This window comes from Ambystoma mexicanum, chromosome 7q (assembly GCF_040938575.1).
Source record: "Ambystoma mexicanum isolate Mex_15411 chromosome 7q, UKY_AmexF1_1, whole genome shotgun sequence".
Classification (NCBI taxonomy): Eukaryota; Metazoa; Chordata; class Amphibia; order Caudata; family Ambystomatidae; genus Ambystoma; species Ambystoma mexicanum.
Genome location: NC_090941.1, coordinates 507,283,594 through 507,308,888, shown reverse-complemented (window position 1 = coordinate 507,308,888; position 25,295 = coordinate 507,283,594). Strand labels below are relative to the sequence as shown.

Below are 25,295 nucleotides of genomic sequence, written 5' to 3'. Positions count from 1 at the left end.
ATGTTCTCCTTTTCTTGATTAGTGGTTTTGCCTTAAAGTAGAAGTTTGTGAATCTACGTGACTTGTCGGGCCTATTGCAGGTATTAAAGCGGCCAGAGGATACACTGATCTACAATAATCCAAGTGGCTGGGACGATTAATCTCAGTATTAAACCTCTGACAGAGGCAACCGTGCACTGCCCCCAAGAAGGATGATGGGTGAAAAGGTTTCAGTTACTCACCCCAGTGACTAATGTACTCATAGTTCATAGCAGCATGATGCAAAGCAGCAGGTTTAAAAAAACAAACAGTGCCATGGAGCGTTCGCTGCCAAGCTACGCGAGAGAGTGCACCACGAGGAGTGGCCACCCACACACGCTCCTGTCCTGCCACCAAAGGATGCGACATCCCATGAGTAGTGCAGTCCAAAGGAGTCACTTTAAGGGGGTGGCTGTGTCTGCTGAATGGAGAAAACGGGACTCTGTACTGTGGGCATAGCAGTCACTAGGTTGAGTTACACTCACTCATCATCCCATCCCCTTTCCTCATTGATGTATGTAGTTTCACACATTCTAGTGCATTCATGTCCAATCCGGGGACAAAGAAATCCAGCCGGAGCTGCCCAAGTTGTAATAGTGTTGTATTTGGATCTGGTTTGCTTTCGATGAGGTTCCAGAACCTATCCAGGTTCTAGAACCAAACAGTGGTTAAAGTGGGGCCGGGCTGTGTGCATGTTGCTCGCTCCTTCTGAATTTAACACATTTACCTTGTTCACACTTAATGCGCATGTGGTCTTGATCTCAATAAATAGTCAGCAGAGAAATAGAATGGTGTTGAATTTGAAGACTAGTTTTAAGGAAAGACATGCTTATGCCTGTTGGACTTAGACCTTGGAGATGGCGGTGCTCACTTCTCTTATACCATGCAACTGCTGGGCTGGTGAGCCCTTTGAACCAGTGAGTTTCTACCATTCCCTCCAGCTATCAATCAGCCGATGCACCGAAGTGGCGCAAAAGCGACCCGTGCACAAAGCGCGTTACCCTCACAATTTCAAATCGGCCTCCGACTCTTGCTGTGGAATCTGGCAGGTCATGTGGCATAGGTCGATATAAGCAAGATTAGCGTAGAGCACTTGAGCCCTGAATCGGCGAGTTGCATCGAAGGTAAAACGAGTGATGTAACCAGTGCTGACACACCCTTACAATCTACGGGAAAACACTTTAACAAGGTCAACAGTCGGGAGAATTACGTGCGCTTTAGAGTAGTTTCGGAACGCAGCTTGCTCTCTGAAAAAAAAGTTCTGTTTTAAGCAATTTTGACCAGTTGGCACGAGCATAAACAAACAAGTATATGAAAGCATAAAAATTCAGGCACACTTGGGTGTAACAAATTCTAGCATGGTTCACATTTAAATTACGGTGACTGCGATACGTCTCTTAATGAGATGGCAATGTGCCCTTAGGCGGAAAGGGATTTGAATGGTCAATTTGAGACAAAGGATGCTAGGGAATCTTCATCTGATCAACTGGTTGGTTTTCTTAAATTGCATCACACCAAGTCAGTTTTGTGTGACGAAAATCTACTTCAATCTCCGGTGTTAGTTAACAATTCTACAGGCACTTCTCATTGTTAGAACTGCACGCGAGTCCCGTGCGTTCAGGCTTTTGGTGCTGCAGAATTAGTATACGCACAAACTCAGCCCAGAATTGTGCACAACACGCAATTATGCATTGGAGGTGTTATGAGAACACCTCCAATGCATTATTTCGTGTACTTGAATACTTCCTTACATCACTGGTGGAACTTTGTAACTCAATTTCCGAAGAATCTGTAAAGCATATGATCGTTTTAAATGCCATTGTGATGATCTTGCAGGTTAAAACTAATCAGTCAATTATAGCAACTGGCGACAGACATCACAACACAAAACGATCTAAAAGGTCTAGGTGATACTAACACACAACACAACCGTTTCCTCTCTAATCGATATGAGTAGCAACTCCTAACACTGAGCCACTATGGTCTCCTACTGAAGACTGTACTGCTTGATACCAATCTTCCCTTTGACCAAACCTCATCTCCCTCAACAACCACCACACTTCCTCTTACAGTCGTGATCCTTTTAGGACCCACTTGAGCCCATACCTGGGGTTTTTGGTAAGTACCAAGTCCCCAACAGCCCACTCTTGCTCCTTGACTTTAGACACTTCATCGAACGCATTCTTGTACTGAAAATGGGCCTCTTCTATCAGTTTCATTATCTCTTTGCGATCCACTTTAACAATGCAAGCTTACCCCATCCAACCTGGACATAACTTGGTGCCCGCTTGGCGCCCCTTCAGTGACACAAACAGGTAAACCTTAGTAACCGAAAGGGGCGTGGTACAATAGCTCCACACCATTTCCCCCCAAGCACTGCAGACCATGACAATCCCAATCTCATGGCCAATTGAACGCCACCCTTCAAGAACCTATTCGCCCTGGGATGGTACAGTGCTGTATAAGTGTGCACCATTCCAAAGTACAACCATTTTTTTTTCCATGTTTTCAGGTACGCCATAGTCCTTTACAATTTCTGAAGGGAAACCTGCCCTAAAAAACACTTCCTCAAAAAATGCCAGCAATTCCACTGTGGTAGCTTCTGTCAGACCATTCCATTCACTTCGAGTGGTAATCAATCAAGACCACAATGAACTAAAAACTATCACCCAATCCTTGAATGGGACCCATAGATCTACTGCCACTTTTTGCCAAGGCTCACCCAGTACATGTACCGGTAGAAGTGGAGTCTCTTACCACCTTGTGCTTGTCACATGCCACACACACTACACACTGTTACCCTCCTGGCCACTCCACTATCCATGGCTAGCCACCAATAATGTTGCATTAACAACATATTAGTCCCACTTATTCCACAGTGCACTTGATGGACAATATCAATGGGCCTCTCTCCGACTCCTTCAGGAGGAATCACCTTACTACCTCTCCAAAGTCTTCTGCCGGTCCCCGTCAAACAATTCATTTTTAATATCATAAAAACAATCGAATTTCCCTTCAATTTCCTTTTTATTCAGCCAACCTACCACTGTCCATTCGTTCACCTTGCTAAGAACGTCATCATTCTTCTCAACCACCATCCACTCTTGTTTCTCCACCGCCCCAAGTTCGATGCTGGCGACAATCATCTCATCTTGCAACTTCCCTCCAGCCTCCTAATTTTCCTCTACCGGAAGCCCCAAAAGACAATTAGCAACAACATTTTCCCTACCTGGTACAAAACACATGTGAAAACCGTACCCTTGCAGCCCCAACATCCACCTCAAGATTCTGGGCAACCCTTTTGACCAACCTTCACCAGCCAACATTTGTACCAAAGGCATATGGTCGGTTTTTACTGTGAAACTCCGATCCTACAAGAAAAAATGAAAATGCACAACAGCCCAAAACACAGCCAAAGCCCCTCTCTCTACAACCAAGTAATTCTTTTCCACACCCTTCAATGGTCTGGATGCAAAAGCAATTACATGGCTCCTCCTTCCCACTGTCCACTTCTGAAAGAGCTGCTCCCAAACCTAATAAACAGTCATCCACCGTCAGCAGTTTTCCTACCACTCACAAACCCTCCCAATGAAGGGGCACCAGCAATTCCCTCTTTAATTTTTTGAAAAGCATCCTGACATTCATCCGACCACAAAAACCCAACACCCTTCTTCAACAATTCTCTCAAAAGGAGCTGAAATGGTAGCAAAGTTATTAACAAATTCGTGGTAGAACTCAGCCATTCCCATAAATGACCTTAGCTGATCTTGGTCTCGTGGGGCTGGAGCTTTACCAATACTTTCTACAAGACTAAGCTTACACACACCTATCCTGCATTTGCTCCTCTGCAAAGTTTAACCAGCCTCTCTCAATTTCTCCAAAACACACCGCAAAATTGTGTCATGTTGCACCACATTCTCGGCAAACACAAGAACATCATCCTGAAATACGATCACATTGGAAACTCCTAGCACTTTCTCAATCACTCGTTGAAACACTGCCGCAGTCGATGCCAACCCAAACTGCATTCTTAAATATTTAAAAGTCCATTCCAGTGTAATAAATGCTGTGACATCCTGACATGCCTTGGACAATGGCACTTGATGGTATGCTGCCGATAGATCAATAACTGTAAACCAACTGGAATCTCCTAAAACAGATAAAGCTTCCGAGATGACCGGTAAGGGGTGTGTCTCCACCAGAATGTTCTTGTTCAGTTCTCTTAGGCCGATGCAAAGTCGCATCTTTCCATTGCTTTTCACCACCAGAACCACCGAAGATAGCCATTCAGTGCCGTGTACACGCTCTATAACCCCACGTTGCAACAGAAAATATAATTCTTCAGAAGTTGCTGCTTCATGTTGTGCGGAACAGGTCTCACCTTGTGCACACCAGGACGAGAGTTAGGTCTCATTTTAATATAATGTTCAAAATCCCTTAATTTCCCCATGCCTTCCGAAAACACCTCTGACTCTACAGCCCATTAATCATTCACTTCAGCCACTGAAATCAGTGTTGGAGCATTCGCTTGGATCCGAAATCCCAGACTCCTTGGTTCCTCCCAACCTAGTAAGGAGGATCCTTTCTTCGCCCCTAATATGTTTGCCATACAATCTCTGCCATTGTAGCTTACTAGACCTCGGAATCTCCCTAGAAGATCTATCTCACTCTCCCCATATCCACAAGGTTGCACGTGGGACGGCAACAGATCTTGCACATTTCTTAGCAGGGTATGTGTGAAAGTGTCTTCGGAAAATTGTCCATGGGGATGCCAAATCCACCTTCATTGAAAATTAAAGCACATCAATTTGGAACACATCCACTGGACCTTTCACCCCCTCAGATATTAAAGAGATCTCAAATATATGTCTAGGCTTGCTTTACACACTTACAAGCTTTGGATAGATGAGATGGTCTCCTGCTCGTTATGACCTTGCTTCTGTTCCACCACATTGATGGTTGACTCCTTGCACATGCGTGCAAAATGTCCTCTCTGTCTGCACCTAATGCATTCTGCATTCTTAGCCGGACAGAATACACCGTTAGCTGCATGTCTGGGATTTCCACAGCCAACACATTTATGCTCCCACCATTGTTTCTTCTGCACCAGTGGTCTCCTTTGGCCCATGGCACATACCTCTTGCCCCACGTGTTTCTCCACTTTCATTTCCTTCATATACTGAGTCGTTTGCTCGATGCTCCTAGTGAGCTCCACTGCCTGCTCCAAGGTCATATCCTTTGCTAATAGCTTCTCCTGCACCCTTGGGTTATTTGTGCACCTTACCAATTGATCTCGAATCAGGGAGTTTGTTAAAGCCCCAAATTCGCAAGTGTGACTCAGAGTCCTTAGCGCAGCCACATATCCCTCCACCAACTGAGGATTCTTGACCCCTTTGAAAACATGTAAGCCTCTCGAAGGTCACATTGTTCTTTGGTCCATAATGTTCTTCAATCTTCCTTACCGCATCCAAGTCCCCTGCTCCTACTTCCTGCAGTTCAGGAAGGCCATCCAAAACACTGCGCCCTTCTGGGCCTAAATTGTGGAGTAATAGCCCCGGTTTCCTGGAGGGGTTATATTTGCCCCCCACGGCCACCAAATATGTCGCAAACATTTTCTCCACCTTTCCCACCTAATCAGTGGTGTGCCTGGTTCTGCCAAAATTGGGGTTGGGGCGGTATAGCTGCTGCCATGGTTTCAGTAACTCATTGCAAAGTTCCACTAATTCATTCACTGCGGCTTGCCCCTTGCTAGTGTTAGCGTTAATGCAGCATTTCTAAATCTTGCTTTAAATGAGTTCACTGCATCCAAGGCTCTTCTATTTCCGTGTAGGCAATTGTTCAATGTGTTTACTGTTGCTATAGCAACTCTGCTGCTCATTCACACGCCGATCCGTATGAAGCCGTGATGCGTTGTGTGAGTCACAATGCTTTATTGATTTGAGAAAGCCGTGCTTGCCTGCTCGCGCAAACTCATTTAAAAAACAATCGGGGCCGGACGAGCTCCGTGCGCGCACGGCTTGGCCCTCTTGAATTGCAAGGTACATCCAGCCTGGATTCCGCATGGACTCTGCAGCGCATCCGCCCTCTTAGCTTCAGCGGGGTCACCCCCTCAGCTTCAGCGGGGTCACCCCCTCTTCACCTCCAGGTCTTCAGGCTGCGATGCCTGTTCTCACAACGGGGAACATCAGATCAATTTTGCAGCGCAACGACCTCAGACTCCTTCCTTTTCACCCGTGGTTCACTGGAAGCCACTCCTCGTCGCCACTGATTAAATGAGGTGCCAACTGTGAGTAAGTTATTACAACAAAGATTTATTCAGTATGGGAGAGAGCAACAGGCACCCAGCCTACCCAGTCTCCAACCACCTTGTGTTCCAGAGCCCAACAGGGTTCTGGAACACATCAGGACATAGCAAAGTGTAGAACATAAAATACAGAACACAACATAATACATAGTAAGATCCAAACTACTGCAAGGTTGCAATAGGTAAAACATTTAAGAATTACACATCACATATATAATCAAACAACACACAGCTAAACACACTGTCAACCTTACAATACCGTTTGTGGTCTGTAGACTCTGAACCTGGAAACCTGAGGCACAGAAGCATGATATGCTGTGCGAAGTGGACTACTCCCCTGCCCCTCCACAATCTTTGCGAAAGAGATCGGGAGAAGACCGGGAACAAAAGACAGACTGTGCTATAGTGCAGCCTTCTCTGCCTTTTATCTGCAAGGTCGTCCTTTCGTTCCCGGCCTTTGGACATCGATCCTGAAAACCATAAAGGAAAAGGGAAGAATAAGGCAATAGTAGTCTAGCATGCAGACATTCTGGTCTTAATTTAAAACAGCAAAGGTCTGTTTGATGTAGTGAGAAAAAAAGACAGCAAAAGTAACAGAGCCGCAAAGCTACAAAGTCTCCACAAATGTTAATAAGAACACATTGAAATGTAAAGACCTGCAATCACTGCGGCCTGTGATCAGCATGCAGAGCATGACTAACTCCAAGACTAGTACAGTGGACATGTCCAACAGGCAGCAAAGCCCTGTACAAATAAAAGTATCGGTCAAAGTAACACCAAATAAGAGACAAAGAGCCGAGACTATGAAGAAAAAGTGGCATTCTATGATACTTTAATAATTTATTTGCGATGGACATGGAGCCAACTAACACATACTAATTATCAGAAGACTATTGTCATGAATAACAATAATACATTAGGAGTCATAGTTGGCATTCATGGGGGACTGTTAAAAATGAGATTTTGAGGGCTGTCGAATAATCTCTGAATTTTAGGCAGAGGCAGAATCCTGCAGCTTATTTACACCTTACCTTTGTTGCGGTTAATTCGCTAGAAAGACCTTGACATTGTGGATATACTTTAATATGGGGAAAAGAGTAAATCAATTATTCATTTAAAACCATACATATGCCTAGCTACATTACTTCACAAATGGAGGCATTGCTTAAATTAGGCCACGATTGTCAAATTGAGTGATTACGTGAAGTTGATACACACATGTACGACAAAAGAGAATGTATTTAAACAGGAGGATTTTAGTCCAGCACGTCTGAGCTTATAGTTACTCAGTAGAAGGCACACAGTGCCTAGCTTGAATCCAAGTGGGAGAGCAAGCAACAAAGTCTTGTCCAGTAACGATGGGACTGCCTACCCGCCGCAGTGGAGCCAAAATGATTCACTTAACCCTAACCCTAAATACGCTGTACGAGTACTCTCTTGGAATACCTGAGGGCATGTCCACTTTTTGGGACCTGGTGGATCTACGAAGAGTTAGAGACTATGGACATCTTTGCATTACAGGAAACATGGTTGACAGAGTGCATTTTGACGGTAGGAGCATTATACAGTAATTACCACTTAAAGGGGATAAGAGATTGCCTAAAAGTGGTCTGATATTCAGTGTTAAAATCAATACATTATTAAAAAAATGTTTTACAGCAAGTTTAATCCACATGTGCCTGCAAGGGTCATTACACATTATTTTACCCTTGGGTCATGTAAGACTACTGGCAATTAACTGACATATATGGTCCACCATGAGCAGGGCGAACAGTTGAAAATCAAAAGGAAGTCAAGAACTGCCGGATTCACTGTTACATATGTTGTGGCATTGTGAAAGGGTGTTACGCTTTTGGAGGGAGGTTCTTGACAGGATTGACCAGATCTGGGACATTGTTTACCGGCGCAATCCCTTGGCTGTTATATTTTTGTCATATGGTGGTGGGCATACTGTAAATTGGGTGACATTGTGTGGAGTGCGTAAAGTTTTGTTGGTGGCGGCTAAACAGGTGTTGAAGGTTTGGAAGACGTGAAAAAAGCCAATGATGGATGAGTGGATTTTGGATGTTAGAGCTTTATCAAGATTTGAGAAAATGTTTCACAAACAGGACAAGGCAGACCTTTATGATGAAATGTGGGAGGGTTTTAATAACCTTTATGGATAAGGTTGGGTTGAGTTATGGAGTGGAGTGGAATGGTTTACTTTCAGGTGTCATACGTATGGGGGTGGGGGGATGCGTTTATGTGGTTGTTTTGTGTGGTCTTGTTTGTCTATTGTTAATTGTTTGGTGCATTTGGTTTGGTTTTTGGTTAATCTTACAGTTTGGTTTGGTGGGATATGGGGTTATGGTGTAGAATTCTGCTGTATTGCTTCCCACTGTTGTATATTATGCAGATGAATGACTTTTGATGATGCTCATGTGGTTTGTTGTCTAATGTTGAAAATAAGAAATAGTGTTAAAAAAAAAAAAAAGAACTGCCGGATTCAGAGACATAATAGTTTGAAAACCGCAATGGTGATATTAGGAGATTTCAGTACTAAACATCGTCCTCTGTCGTACATTGGAGATCATGATATAGTAAACAATTATGCGTGCTTGCCAGTTGAGATTTCACACAACTAAAGGCAAGAAGGATAAGTTGGAATAACATTTTAATATCTCAATCTCTGCCCGCCTAACGGATGTCTGGGTAAAGTATACTGGCACTATAGACGAGTCACAATTACTACTTCAAAAGATTTTATATTCAGTCTAGGGCAAGACTATAACTTTACAGAGTAATCACTTTTCTATGATGATTATTTGGTGGACTAGAAATACTGAAATAGCCCTGGATAACAGAGGTAATGGGGTAATAAAGAGCAGAACCGAATTAAACGGCAAATGCTTTGAATTGAAAACTTATTAAGACACATGTTCTTGCTCTGGATTTGAATGTTTGGGAAGTTTGATTATGACAGCCAAGTAAGATTAGACATTACAATTGAACTATTATGAAGCTTGTGGACCCTAAAGTAGTTTCTAAACCAAACAAATCTAGATAGCCTAAAGCAATAAAGTGCAAGCATAGACACAGCAGTGCAGTAACTGATGCCAAAAGAAAGCAAAAGAAAGAGCTGCGTTATATTTATTAGATAGTAATGATCTGCTTGAACAGGCTGCAGCCTGTAGAGAGTATAAAAGATTATATAACGTGGTAACTGCTTCATAATAAGAATAACTATACAGGGCAGTGGAAAGAAATGTAGACATCTTGCAACCCAATGCTTCCGGGCAATTCTGGAAAAAGGTTAATAGTGCCGATTCTCAGAGCACCATCGCCACCAGGGTCTCTAAGAAATCTTGGGAGGAGCATATAAATCAAGTCTATGGAAGAAACATTCGATCAGAATGCAATTATAATAGTGAAACAAACTATAAATAGTGTTTAAAAGGGAGTACTAATGATCTTGTTGCAATCATAAACTCTTTAAAAAGTGTTTAAAAAAATAAACTAATGCCCCTCCTGGGCCTGATGACCGGTGTAATGCTTTAATAAAAAAAGGCCGAGATATAATGGGGATATTTACTGCAGGTGCAGTTTTCTGCTATCAGTACCATTGGCTTGCTCCCTACGAAATTCAAGGCATAAATTAGTTTTTGAAAAAATGATTAGCAGAGTTTGCTAATTAAACATTTCTTAATGACCAAACAAGCTTATTTAGCAATTTTGTACCAGTATTTGTAATGTCACCAGAAGGTATTTGTACTCAAGACATAAAATGAGCAATAATACAGCATGTGTGTGTATTCGAGAGATGTGTGTCTTTAAAGTGTAAAGGTTAGCTACATGAATGGACACAAATAAATATGATAAAAAGGCTCTGAAAAGTTTTCAGTGCAAGTATATGTGCACATGATTTATTTTTATTTTATTTGACACTTCTATAGCGCACAAAACCCAGACGTATCTAGGCGCTTAAACTTAAGAATACGGTTACAGTAAGTGCTTCAGGTTACAAAAAAAGAAGCCTAAGAACGTGCACAAGGTTATACAACATACGCCAAGTGCAAAAGAGAAGTATATGGTGATGATATCCATTGGGCCTGACTCCATGTTGCCGGGCGGCAGCAGCACACAGATGCAAATCAAGTCAGTTGGCAAATACATGGAGGCTACCCCATGTAGCAGGGTGGCAGCAGCACACAGATGCGAAAGTCCAGCAATGGGCAAGTACATGATGCCTACACCATGTTGCAGGGCGGCAGCAGCAGACAGATGCGAAAGTCAATCAATGGGTAAGGTGGGGGCACACACAGCATCACAGGCGAGCAGGGGGGTGGTGGGGGCACACAGCATCACAGGCGAGCAGGAGGGGGGTCCCTAGAGTGGACAGGGAGCAGACCAGGGCCTCGTAGTGTGCCTTTGTACACTGGCCGACTCCTACCCTCCGGTTGCTGCGATTGGCCCTTCTGGAGCAGTGCAAACAATGGGAGGGGGAGACTGAGCCCAGCGCAAAACAGCTACAGTTGCAGTTTGTGTTGTATAGGGCAGTGCCCCACATAGTGTATGCTTGATCCATTATTTTCTGAGTAAGGAGAAGTTCAGAAGTTTTATAAATCAAATAGTTCCAATGTTACATCCATCCGCCTGTTTTTGTTTTGTGGTATGTTTTGCAGAAAATGTGTTGCCCAAAAAAACATCGGCAATTATGCAAGGGGGAGGGCATAAAAGGGGTAGGGCATAAATAATAGATATGGGGTATTTGGGAGGACACACCTCCCGCCCCCAAACTAAAAAACAAAAACATGCAATGCATTTTTTGGCAAAAAAGCTGTGAAAAGAAAAACTGGGGATGAATGAACATAGAACCGTTAAAGGAAAGTCATTGCCTAGTATGGTGCGGTGGAAGGCATGGTAATTGTCAGCTTCATATGGACAAGCAGGCCCTTGCCAATCATGGATATCAACTGTTTTCAATATAGTGTTCAATACCACTTTTGGGGGAGAGCAGTGCCGCTAAAGGTGCTCAAGCCCGAGCAAGGTAGGCCCGAGCGCAGCATTCCAGTCCTGTGCACACATGAAAGCATTACTCAACTCTATCAGCACTCAGACCCACCCTCTCGGGTGCCAATAATTATTTTTGTTCGTTAAGTGAACCAGACTTTGCGCAATTCATGATTTCCTTAAAAAGAAATTACACAGGTCTCTGATTGGAATTTCCAGGACCTGTAGGTGCGCCGCAGATGAGTGGGTGCGGAGGCCAAGGTGTTGTACACCTGGGGAGATTTGACTTGGGGCACAGCCTACAAGAACAGGGTGATGGCTGGGTAGAGGACCGCCATGGAATGTGGGTGGCTACTTGCAGATTCTGTTTGTTTTCCCGGCCTCTGGATTGGCAGCTCTCTTTCGCAGGTAGTAATATATAATGCAATCATAATTGTAAAAAGCAATGCGAGCTGTGGAGGCTTACTACAGCATATGGTATTGCAGTAGGTCTGTAGATGTACACATTGGAAGGAACTATTGATCACCAATCTGCTAGCTATCTGTGTGTATTCATTACAGAAGAGGAAAGAAAGTAAGAGACTAAGCAGAGTGGATGGCATAGCAGTCAGAGAACTGGGTAAACTCGACGGACTATTGTAGTTTGTGGCTGTTTCATTTTCAGGGTAGCTGGTATAAATCAACAGGGTGATTAGATGGAATGTCAAGGAGTTTGGGATCAGCTCATGGGTTGAGCACCTGTTGCATAGATGTATGCAACTGGAAATTCACAGGATTAGGTTTGCCATCAACAGTATTTGGACATGTGATCCCTCCTCCCCTCCCCTCACCCACTCCGCCCCCCCAAACTATGGCTCCTTTCCGTCTAGTCTGCTTGACATCTCATACCGCGGCCGTGTCCGCTTGCATTGGAGTCCCACGAGATTATGGGCCCTTACGGGCTGTCCCTTTATCCCTTATAACCAGATGCGTTCACCCTTTAACGTGTTATTTTTGCAATGGTGATCCCAGCACTTTCAGTCCAATTCTCCGGCAGTGTATCGGCTCAGTCTACCTCGGGTGACATTTATTAAACTCAGCCCATTCCAGTTCCAGGGATCCTTCAAACCTGCGGAGTCCCGCAGTTATTCGTTCCATTGCATACATATTTTTAGCCACACTGATCCATTCCTTTTTGCTTTGGGTGTGCACATTTTTCCATCGGGTCGTCAGACATGCCCTGGCTGCCAGTAGTAGGCCCGCTGTCATCAGGGAGAGTCTAGAGCACTCCCCCTCCACCTCTTCTAGTCCGAACAAGACCAACCAAGGCACCTACATTCTGGCGTACATCAATGGGGCGAAATTAGCCTAAAAAATCCTCCTCTTTAAGGTCCCTAGTTACATTGATCCCCAGGTACCCGAGGGGCCCCAGACTGAACTGCACTCCCAAGGGCCTGTATTTGGCCAAGTTCTGGTCTCCAGTCTAATCGAAGGGGAGGAGGACCAACTTCGACCCGATTAATCTTGAATCTTGATATGGTGCCGTATTGATCGATCAGTTGGATCGCCATTGGTACCGAGACCAGGAGGTTCACCACATGTAATAACATGTCATCCGCATATAATGCTACCTTATACTCCTGCCCCCACACACAGAGTTCCTCAACTCTGGGTTCCCCTCTGATCCTCTGTGCTAGTGGTTCTGGGAAAAGCGCGAAGAGGGTCAGTATAATGGGACACCCCCGTCTAGTTCCTCTCCCCAGGCTGAACCAACACGAATACCCACCGTTGACCCTGACACATGCCCTGGGCGATGAATACACTGCCATGATCCTCAAGAGCCCGTCCCCCCATGCCACATTTAACCAGGACCGCTTTCAAGAGATCCTACTCTACCCTGTCAAATGCCTTTTCGGTGTCCACTGAAAGAAAGGCAGGGCCCCCTACTGCCCCAGCTGCCCCGTATATTAAGTGCAGGGATTTCCTCATCATGTCTGCCTTTGATGAAGCCCATCTGATCCAGGTGTATCAATCTGGGCATGTGCTCCTCCAGCCTAGCAGTGAGAACCCTAGCATATATTTGGGCATCGATATTAAGGAGGGAGATGGGCCGATACGACCCACAGGACTTCGTATCGCTCCACTCATTGGGTATTACTGTAATGAGAGCTTGCGAGAACAAGTCGGGGGCAACCCCAGTACCGATTATGTCGTTGAAAAATTCTATCATGAAGGGCAGGAGAACTTCAAGGAATGATTTATAAAAAACTGCCGAAAACCCATCTTCACCAGGCGCCTTGTCCATGGGTATACGCGCCACTGCCCGGATGACCACCTCTCCTGTTATGGGGGCATCCAGTTGCCTGGACTGCGTTCTATATAGTGTGGGCAATTGGATATCTGCCAGATGTGTGTCAATTCTCCCTTCCTCCTCCGTGGACTCCACTTATACAGGGTCTCGTAAAAAAGGAGGCAAAAGGTCTCTACTACCAGTTCTGGCTATGCCACCAGCACCTTATCTGTCCCATTGACTTCAGAGACCCACCTCTCTGCCGTTGTCCCCGTAGCATGGCCGCCAGCACTGCGTCTGCATTTTCCCCCTCCTCATAGAAGTTTTTCTTGAGGAATTGGAAATTCCGGATTATTTTCCCTTCCTCAAGTAGTCTCAGCTCTTCCCTCTTACCCCCTCGCATCTGCGAGGTATCCTCCCTTTCCCTCTACTGTTGACTGTGCCCGTTTCTCCAGTCTGAGAATCTCCTACTGTAATTCCCGTTCAATAATGGTCTGCTCCCTTTTTTTCTGTACACCCTCTCTAATAAATATTCCACGCCAGGTTGCCGTCCCCGCTTCTCAGACCATTCTCTTTGTTACCTCCCATGTATTGTTTATGGTAAATAATTCCCTGATCTGTTTCCAGCCACTGGGTCTTTTATCAGGTATTTATTGCACCACCACCTTTCGCCCTTAGAATTAATTCCCAACCAGCCCAGGTCTGCTCGTGATCAGTCCAAGAAATTGGATGCATCTCTGATCCCTGGGCGACTTCCCACAGATCTCATGAGATGTATAGGTAATCTATCCTTGTGAAAGTTCCATGGGGATAGGGGGTGAGAAGAACGTGTAGCCCCTCTCCTGTGGCTGGAAGAGATGCCATATATCTCTCAGACCATGCAATTCTAAGGTATCCCCAATCTCCCCAGGGCCCGGCCTCGAGAGCCCATGTCCCCTTTCAGGCAGACGGCTGTCCATTACCAAATCGGCCCGGGTGCTCAATTCACCTTCCAGTACAAGGTGTCCTGAGCTCTCGCAAAGTATCTTGGGGAGTGTACCCTTCATAAAGGGCGGATAGCTCAGGTGCAACGTGCTTGCCTTGGAAGCAAGACACGGAGCACCACAGGTCCGATGCCCGGGTCTGCGCTTAGAAACCTCTGGGTATTAAGCGGGTTATAAATATCCTATCATATCATAAATCTCAGTTGTCCCTGGTTAGGTGTGTAAATCGTGGTAAATGTAAAGTTCACCTTCCAGATGCTTACTGTAACCAAAAGGTCCCCGTCCAGCCGCATCTGACCAAACCTTTGAGACCACCGTTCTGAGTATCTTGCGCACCAAGATACCAACTCCCGCTTCCCTGCAGGGGCCAGGTCCCAGATTTCGTGTCCCACCATACCATTCAGGCTTCTCTGCTCTTCCCCCTTAATGAATTTCGTCTCCTGCAAGAAGACGACGTCGAGCCCAGACGTATGGAATTCCCTTGCCACCAAGGGGAATTAAGGCCCTTTACATTCAGGGTACCAACCCTCAGGACGTCCATTTGCTGCCCATCAACAGGCGCTGTCCTCATGTTATCTCACTGCCAATGCCCCCTCTACTCCACTTGCTATGCCGCTGTATTGTGCGCACATCATCATGAACCAAACCACACTTCAACGTAACTAAAAGCCAAAGTCCCCCATTCCTCCTCTCTCTCCCAATCCCCCCCCCCACTCCCAATCCTCCTCCCAACCAAACCCCCTCCCAATCCCTTGGCGCTCGGACCGCCCCCCCCCCCCAAGATCCATCCTAGGATATGGCCGAACCACCTACCTGACCCGTCATGCAGGTTGTTTCCAATATCATCTTTAACACTTGGAGCCCCACCCCCCCCCCCCCAGATTTCTTGGTTTGATACCAACAGCATGCAGTTGCATCGACACTCCCACACTCCTTGTGTCTACCCACCATCCCCCCGGCACTCAGTCCCTCAGTATATAAATTGCGTTCAGACCCTTGGGCAGTTCCACCCCCCACCCTCTCCTGACCTAAGGTCTGATTAATAAATCTATGAGCCCGTTGCCCGGATAATTCAATTCCTGGCAGTCAGGGATGTACCCAGTTTCCTGCATTTCCAAGCTCTGGGTACACGCTTCCTTCTTGGGCCCTTAAGCTGCCACAGCCTTCCCTCTGCACCCGTCTCCAGCGAGGCAGAGGGAGCCTCAGCGTCCCCCAGGAGTTAGCCTTTGGCTCTGTTGATCTCCTCAGTAACCAATGTATGCCTATGTCTGTCGTTTTCAAAAGAAAATGGCTGGGCAACACAACTTCGACGGGCCTCCAGCGGTTACACAAACTTGCGAACCCTGGTCGACGGCAATGGACTTCGACGGCGGCGATGTCCGGGTGCTTCACTTCGATCTCCTCGGCGGTCCCGTCTCGGGTCGGCAGCCTTTCGAGGGTCTGTCATCCAGGGCGCTTCGGCGAAGATGGAGCGGTGCTCGATGGTCCCTCGGAGCATGGGAAGAGGGTGCCTTACCAGGTCCTCTCTCGGGTCAGTCTTCGACGATTTCGGCAGCCTTCGGATCGGTCGAAGCAAATGCAACAGCAAGTCGTCTTCTTCCAGCTGGACGTCGAGGATCAGCAGTTCCAGTTACTCTTAGAGTGGAGACAACTCCAGAACGCTTCTGAACCATTACCAGTGGAGAGAGGTCCCCAGATATACTATTCTGTCTCTCATCCACACTGCTGGCACACACTCAGCAGCCAATCATACAGAAGGGCATTCATGCAGTCAGTCAGCCAATCAGGTACACAGTGCATTCAGGCCACACTCCTCCCTTTCAGACACTCACAACAAGGAATGTGGATTGGGACAAGTACCCAGCCATTCAACACTACACACTGCATTCAGGCCAGTTTCGGGCAGGGCTGTCTCAATCTTTGTCTCTCATGCCAGAAACCAGACAACCACAACAAGGAGTGTATATTGGTCACACACTCCATTCACCCAGGTCCCACCCACAGGAGGTACCCACAACATACAGTCACTGGGAAGGCTCCAGTCAGTCTCGCTGGGCCTTCCCAACAACACCATATATGGAACTTCCACCCAACAGCCAGTCAGGGGGAAGGGACAGAGTCAGGGCTTCCCAGGACTTTGGGAAACAAGGTAACAGGCAATAGAAAGCAAGAGGCCACAGGGGCCATCTTGTTTCCTATCAGGAATCAACTGATCCCAATGGCAGGGCCTGGGTATCCCAAAATGGAGGACACCCAGAGCACCTGTCAAATTCAGCATGGAGCTGCCACCAGCCCATACCCTGCTCTGTGGGCCACCCACAGGTGCCCAAAAACATACACTAGGGGCACAGGGTTGTACCCCTACCCATGGGTGCCATAAGGGTATCCCATGGGTCTGTTCACCAAACCAAAAGAGAGAGCTGCACTGCCAGGAGTCCCACATGGACTCCTGGGCAGAAAACAGGACAGAACACACGATAAAAAGCAGTAAAGGACAAGGACTCAGAGGCCCTGTCCCTCTGATGCATTTCCAGCATCACAGGCAGCCCCCACCTTCTTTGCCCTTTCGGTAATTTTGACCATGTCTGGGTAATTGTGAACGAGGACCGATCTGGGCCCCCCCCCAGGGGTGCCACCAGCTATGAGTATTGTTTCGATCTTGGGTTCATCTATGGAGTCATTCCCCGAAATGAGTTTTATGATTTCGTACAGATTCCTTTTCAGGTTTCTCTCCTTCCTTGTCCAGTATCCCAAAGATCCTGAGATTGTTTCTCCTCCCTCTGTTCTCAAAATCGTCCATTTTCAGGGAGATCTCGGTGTCTGCATTCAATTTCAGTCAACCGCATGTCAATCTGGGTTTCCATTATGTCCAGCAAGGACTGGTTGTGCTCAACCTCGGCAGTCTGTCCTCTATCTTTATCAATCCTCTGGGTGACCTTATTCATCTTTCCACCTGTGTCTGCTCTCATGCTTCTGATCTCGTCCATTATAGAGGCCACGTCCTCCTTTGTTGCCATTGAGTATTCCTCTTTCCCTGCCATGATCTCTCTGCGTTCCTCTGTCCTTGGGTCAGCCCTCAAGATGTAGTTGTAGCCTGCAAGCCTCAACGTCCAGTCCATGCGACACCGCCACCCACGAGGTTTCACCTGTATGGGGCGTCTGAGATGCAGATAAGTCCCTGGGGCTTTCCGGGTCAGTTCCCGGTATGGAGGGCCTCTGCGCCCCCAGGCGCATTCTATGTGGCCTGCACCGATAAGGAGCCACTCTATCCGCAGCTGGGTTGTGGCTGTTCACGTTGGGCCACACTCCTCAGAAGGTGGGCACACGCCCCTGTCACAGGGGCCCGTTCCTTCTTGGGCCTTTGTACTTCCCCCAGACCGTGGTGGAGGAGGGGTGCCCGGCTGCTTAGGGGTCTCCCCATCTGCTTTAGATAGTATGGGAGGGCTGTCCGGTCCACCTCTTCCATCGCGCCAGGAGCCTGCTCTCACTCGCCTTTTGTTGTTCCGGTCCTCTAGGGCCCCCACAGCGCGTCCCTCTGTGCACTTTCTCTCTCAGCGTGGAGCTCCTTATTGTCCACTGTCTCCTCACAGAGGTAAAACGTTGTCTCGCCAACAGCAGACACCATACATTTTAACGGCCCTCACCCCAGCTGGGCAAGGAAACAAACTCCCCCTGGTTTCTCCCCTCAGTGAGGAAACCTGCAGTTCAATTTGGGCTATGGCACTCTGATGCCCAGGGGTTGCCCTTCTTTCTGAAGGGGGTAGACTGGTCTCCTTGGCTCTTCCAGTGCTCCCTAGCTCCCCACAGGCAGTTAGGGTGCAAGGGTTCCCCATTCCTTCTTGTGGCAGAGCAGTTCAATGCCATTCTCTCTGCAACACAGAATTCCTGCAGTCGGGTACTTCAGGGCGGTCCTCTCACTTCCTGAGTCTTTCCTTACTTTTATAGTGGTGGTGGACAAGAAGATTTGGGGGAAGGACTAAAATTCTGAGAGTGGTTCTGATGGGAAGTGATCATCCTTGCTCCTTGCCTCTTCCTTGTCTCAGTTGTTTGGTAAAGACTAGACCACAGAACGGTTCTCATGTGGAGTGATCATCATGGCTCCTTCACTCCTCTCCTTACCCGAGTACTGGGTAAGTGATTTTCATTGAGGTAATGTATTCGTCCTAGTCCCTGTACATTTTAGGGGATTGGTAAAAGGAGTACAAGTATGAGACTTTTATGGGAAGGATTGTTCTTAGGGTCGTAAGGAGGACGTTTTTGGTCCTTTGATTGGCAGAAATACTGTGCTCCATCTGGCAAGTCCTCTACTCTCACTAGGATAATCTCCCCCCGAACCTCCCAGATGGTCCTCCCTCGGGTAGCCATCCCCAGGGTCAGGATCAGGTAGCAGCCACCATTCCTTGGCCACATGGGGAGAAAGCCTCCCAGGGGAGACAGTGGTGACATCACCAGATTCATCACAGTAAATTCTAACAGGTTATAGAGGTTGTGCCTTTCAGACACCAAGGCTTGACTGTCTTCCTCTCACACTGTAATGTTCCCCTCCCTGTTGCTCGCTGCTGTCCTATACTTCACCCACTACTCTCCGCCTATCAACTTCACACACGTTCTCTCCTGCTAATTCCTCTTTCTGACCCTCCAATGTCTCTCTCGCTACGTCATACATCCACCCTCCAAATTTCCTCTTGCCTACTCCCTTCAACTCTATAATCTCATATTCTCCTCTCCACTACTATTCCCCTCACCTTTTCCTCAGTCACTCTCCCTTCACACTCCCAGTCACCTTCCACTCACTCTCTACACTTCTTCAAACACTCTCTCATGCCCACCTGACACGCACAACATAGTACTAACTTGCTCTCACCAACCATTACCTCTACCTGCTCTCCGAAATGCCTCCACACTGCAGTCGACTGTCTTTCCTACTTCAGGTTTCTTGATCTGCCACCGCCTCTTCACCTCACCATAACAATGCACACCTTGCTGTTTTCCGTCTCCCTCCTTATGCTCCCTCTCCTTCTCCAATCAGTCTTCGTTCCCTAACCAATCTCCTACTGGCTTCCACATTCGGGAGGTCTCACACTGAGGTACAACCATAAAAAGTGTCCAGTCCCACCACGTTCATCTATGACCCAGATTGGTTTGCATTAGGAAGGTGCACTGCAGCAGGGTCTCAGGTAAATCTAAAGAGTATTTAGTTTGAACACCGCTCAAAGGTGTTGTGGTGGGTCGGAAGGAGTCGTCCGACTTGGATATTTCCAAACTACGTTTACTTAAATGAGAAGCATGAGTAATGTTAGGGGGATGGAGGTGTTTGTTCCCTCCCCATCAACCTTTGTGATGCACCATTTTGTCCCCCTCATTTGGCAGGGGCCCCACCACCCCCAAGATTAGCAGCAAAGTTACTCCACTGATAAGAGAATGGCCTAGCTTTCCCGATTCTTTTCCCTACCTATCAAAAGGAACCAAAAGGTGCTCATCTGTCGTCCGGAGGTCCCAAAGAAATAAAAGTCCTCGATCCAAATCTAGATCTACCATGACCATACCACTAAGAAAGTAAACAAACAATTCCAGGAGATTGGCTTGATTCTCCAGATATACCAGCCTTTCCAACAGTTAATTTACATCTATGTCTTTATTTGGTTATTTACCTAGCAGAATCTTCAGTAATAGTGGCTCTTTATGTCTTGAATTGACTCTTGGAAGTCCTATACAACATTCTTGAGTTTGATATTCTCGTTAACAAAGTATTTAAGCCAATCTTCCTCATGATACTTTCTCCCTTGTTGGTTGGAAGGTTTTACACCTCCCACAGTCTATTGATCCAGAGTCTCTCTGCGTGGTTGTGGTTTCTTCCCACTTGATATTTACCCACTTATGGATCCTCTCTTTATCGCCACACTCTGTAGTTGACAAACGGGCTTACTTCTGCTACCAGACTATGTCATTGTTTTTCTTTGCAGCTTGCTTCTCATATTTTCCCTTTGTTATTAGGTGCTGGTTTGGAACCTTCATAGGCTTCCCATTGTAGAGTAACCCATCAACACAGAAATAATACACCCCACTAGGGAAAAAGGCCTAGCACACCTTTTGCAAGGAGAACAAGGTTTAATCTCACAAAAATACAATTATGTTCCAGCAAAGAACTCTGCTGCGACGGAGTGCTCTAGCAAAGACAGCTAGCAAAAACAGCAAGAGCAATGGGTTATGAAGATGAATAACGTCATGAGTGATGTACATTATATAGGTTACAAATCCATGTAGCTGGTTGGTGCGACCCTATACACAAAGCCTGTTCCATACAGGATGCCACGGGATTGGTCCCAGCATCTTCTTCCATGTGGGGATCTTCCTCTTCCGTCATCTGGTACAAGGGCTCTAATTGGCAAGTTAGTTATACAATTAATATGTTTCATAGCACTAACAGTGCACCTGTTACCAAGGACATGAGTGAGGCGAATACTTTGAAGGTCGTGATAACTTCTTCAGAATTACGTGAACACCCGCTCCAATCCCAGAAACGCCTCCACAACTTTCCCACCTCTCAGGCTCTTTGTAATGCCCTGGCTGCACACTTTGTCTCGAAAACCCAGGATATCTTGTCCACTCTCTCCTCCTCTCCCTTCTTCTCTGCTTTCTGACCCACCCTCAGCAAACCACCTTTCCTCTTTCTCCTCCTTTCCACTCTTCTCCACCGATGAGGTTGCAAGGCAAATCCGATCCATGAAAGCCTCATCAAAACAGGTCCATCCCTGTTCCTCTTAAACCATTAAGGACCACATCGATACCCTTGCTCCGGCCCTTGCTGATTTCTGGAACCTCTCCTTTGCCTCTGGGTCTTTCCCCTCCCATCTGAAGCACTCCCTTGTGCATCCTCTCCGCAAGAAACCCACAGCTGATCCTTCTTGCCCAGCTAACTATCGCCCAATTTCCATAACTCCCTTTTTGGGTAAGCTCCTGGAAAAGCTTGCCATCTCTCAGCTTAACCTTCATTCTGACTCTGCTGGCTCTCTCCACGACCACCAATCTGGCTTCAGATCAGCCAGAAGCACGAAAACTCCTCTCCTGAACATCCTTGAAGACCTGCTCTCCAACCTTGACTCCAACATTCCCTCTATCCTCATCATACTTTATCTCTCCTCTGCTTTCGACACAGTCAACCATACCACCCTGCTCAATCGTCTCAGTGACAACCTGGGTATCACTGATCAGGCCCTGGCCTGGCTGACCTCTTTTCTCTATGATCGACCCTCCCAGGTACAACTTGGGTCCTTCCTATCTTCCATCTCCCTCTCTACCTGTGGTGTTCCCCAGGGGTCTAACCTCTCGCCATGGCTTTTCAACTAATACCTGGCAACTCTCGCATACTGCATTTCCATCTTTTGCTCAAATTTCCAGTGCTATGCTGATGACACCCAACTCGCTTCCTTCAGCCACCTCATCTCCGACTGTCTCATCGCCATTCAAAATTGGTGTGCTGCCAACGATCTTTGTTTAAATGCTAACACTCTAATTATTTATGTACTATTTATTTTGTTTCTCTCCTACGCTCTGCACTTTCCCCCTTCTTCCCTTCCCCATGCACTTTGCCCCTTTTTCTCTTCCCCATGCACTTGCGCATTCTCAATGTCACTGGGCCTAGTAAGATTGTTGTTTTTGTTTCTCCCCTGTTCCCCTCCCTTTGCCTGGTCGCGCTCTGAAACACCTGTGTAAGAGCGCAATATAAATAAAATATATCATATCACCAGCAGTCCTGTTATCTTCTCCCCTTTCACCTCACAGCACAAATCACATGAACCAACGGTGGAAGCGGCCAGTCACTGTTTTCTGATCTTCCTGGTCGATTGCATATTCTTTAGTTTTATGGCCAAAGGTCTTGGGCTGGTCAGTGCACTCAAATTCATGCGTCTTGGACTCTGGGGAGGGCAGGGCTATATATATAAATGCTGGACTGGCAAAGGCCTGGAACCTTCGCCAGCCTTCCCGTGGGATAGCTCTTCAAAGATAGACTGCGCCCCTCTCTTGCCCTTGCAGGGTACATTCCTTCTGGGTTACATGCACTAATGATAAGACAAAATGTAGAACTGTGCATCTTCGATTTAATTAACCTACTGCAGGGCTACAAATAAGATATGTACATACACCCTTCTTACCATTAGGACGGAATTAAGCATACTGGCATAGCCATGGCACTAGGCCTAAATTCCAAAATGATGTCTAACTTCTAAAATTGAGACTTACTGCATATGTAATGTTAATACCGAAATCCACTATATTTCCACTACACTCCAGCTTCTACAAGGGACCCCATCCATTCTCCCAGTTCTCTAACAACATTTCCTTCTTAATTGTCTAGTCTGAAATTGCAGAGGGGCCTGGGACCTCTGCCCCTGCTCACCAACATTCCCCCCCTTCCGTTAATTCTATAACAAACTCCCTTACCATCCTCTGAGCCTCATACCTCCATTTTCCTTTCTGGGTACCAACACTCTACATACAGAGTGTAAACATTCTCCCATTTGGGCATACTGCTCTAGGGTGCAAGTAAGATATATAGAGCCCACCTAAATCAACCTAGTACTCATCATAGGTTGTGATCTGGTGGGGCCATAGGAACTGTTCCAATATGGGGGAGGTGGCTAATTCTTTGCTCTATTCTCACCATGCGGGCATATATGGGTCATCAGTTTGTACCGGCCCATCTTTTGTACCGTGATATGTACTGCTTACCCCAATTGAAACCATCATCATCGCGCTATTAGAGATCGCTTTACACAGCATCGAAGTCCCAAAAGACAAAGATCACCAGCATGAATACGACCACTGGCACCAGTATCTTCATGACTGCTCCCATCCACAACGGTGCCCACGAGAATATATCACACCAATCACTCTTATGAATCCCTGCTTCTGTTTGCATATGTTCCACGAGAGTATGCACTGCCTCTATTTGTGTGAGAGACCCATTTGCGGCATCGTTTGGGGATACGAAAGCACAGCAAGACTTTTTTTTTTTTAGAGCAGCCCCCCTCCATGGCTGTAAGCAGGTAGAGCGCATACCAGTTCTGCAACGTCATTATCTGGATGGCTCTCAGAACAACTTTGATTGCATTAAATCCTTGTTCGGTGTTCGCCAATTGTATCGAATTCCGTTTAACTATTTGCAGCTGTTTTGCATTGGCTGCCGCTGGTACTAAAAACAAAGAAGCAAAAAAAAAATCTTTAGTGTAGAGTCTATATTGATCTGGTTTTTCTTTAAGCAATTCAGCCGAGTTTTTTGACAGATAGTTCGACCTCTTTTTCCGCTTCAGAAGTAGGTTCTTTTTTTCTTGCAGGACCTGAAAAACAGGGTGTTCACGCAGAGGCAGTAGGCCCTGGTGATGGCATGGGGGTAACCAAGCTCCCTGGTCTCATGGTTAGGTGTGCTTCAGGGACCACGAGCAGTGCAGAGTGCAGCGTGGTCAGCGAGTCTATGCCCCTGCATGATGGTGGGAGGGGTATAAACGCCTGCTGGCCACAGACCCAATACATGTCCATTACTGCTGCTGTCCTTTCTTGAGATCTGGAATGGTTAATGTCACATTGCACTCGTCAATGGTACCCACAGAGACATTGCCTGCATTATAGAAGCACAGTTGGTATTCTTTTTGTTTCTGCAGCTTCAATGGCTGCTCCTCTGCTTCAATCCATGTTAGCTTTGCCACGTTTCCCTCAATACTCGACATGCTTCGTTTACCCTCCAAATCACTTTTCTGTGTCCCATAAGTCCCCCTGCCATACAGCTCATCAAAGTCTCTTCCCACCGATTGGCCACGAACCTCACTCCTAGCTGCATATATGGTCTTTGTAAGAACTTCAGATTTCTGGCATTACGGTCACATTGCTGTTCATCTGGATCCATCATCACAAGATGTATGCTGTGCGCTTGGAACATGCTTCACAACCTGCATAGTGCTAGATGGGCAAGACATTGAGCATCCAAAAGCGGAACCTCTTGCGTTATTAGTACCTTGAGGGCTCCCGACGCTTGTGGTCCTAAGGTGCAAATATTACAACTGCCATATACCCTCTATTTCCCCACCAAGCTCATGTCTGCGCACCAACTGTTACTCATTTCTGGGTGGTGACACATCTTCTATCATGTCAATACCTAATCCTCTATATTAGTCGTATTTTTTGTTCTTGGTCTGCCTTCTAAAACATTTTAATATGCTTACATATGGGCATCTAATAACATATTCACATTTCATTTCCGTGTCCTCACATTTCCATTTATTGGTGTATTAGTGTTGATGCCCAATACTGTTTTATTGTCCCCATTGTGATATTTACACCCGCCCATGGTACATCACCCTCGGCTAACAAGGCATACATTAGTTTTCAAAAACTGATTAGCATAGTTTGCTAATTAAAAATGTCTTGATTTGCAAACAAACCCATTTGATTAGCAATGTTGTACTAAAATGTTTAATGTCACCAGAAATTATTTGTACCCAAGACATAATGAGCAACAATACAGCATTTGTGTGTACTGATGAGGTGAAACAGTGAGATGGGTGTCTGTAAAATGTAAAGGTTAACTGCATAAATGGACACAGATAAATAGATATGATAAAAAAGGCTCTGAAAACAGGTTTTCAGTGCAAGGCACTGTGCAGCTGGGTTCCGTCGGTGATGTACAAGGCAGTGTCCCGTATATTGTATGATCCACATGCTTGACCCATTATTCGCT

The 25,295-nt window shown here is 46.4% G+C and overlaps 1 protein-coding gene across 1 annotated transcript in view; it reads right to left on the bottom strand.

Annotated features, from left to right (window-relative positions):
• The window catches only part of SUCLA2 (succinate-CoA ligase ADP-forming subunit beta), a 753,371-nt gene that overhangs the window by 380,875 nt on the left and 347,201 nt on the right, over nucleotides 1–25,295 (bottom strand). The gene's annotated exons all lie outside the window — the stretch shown is intronic.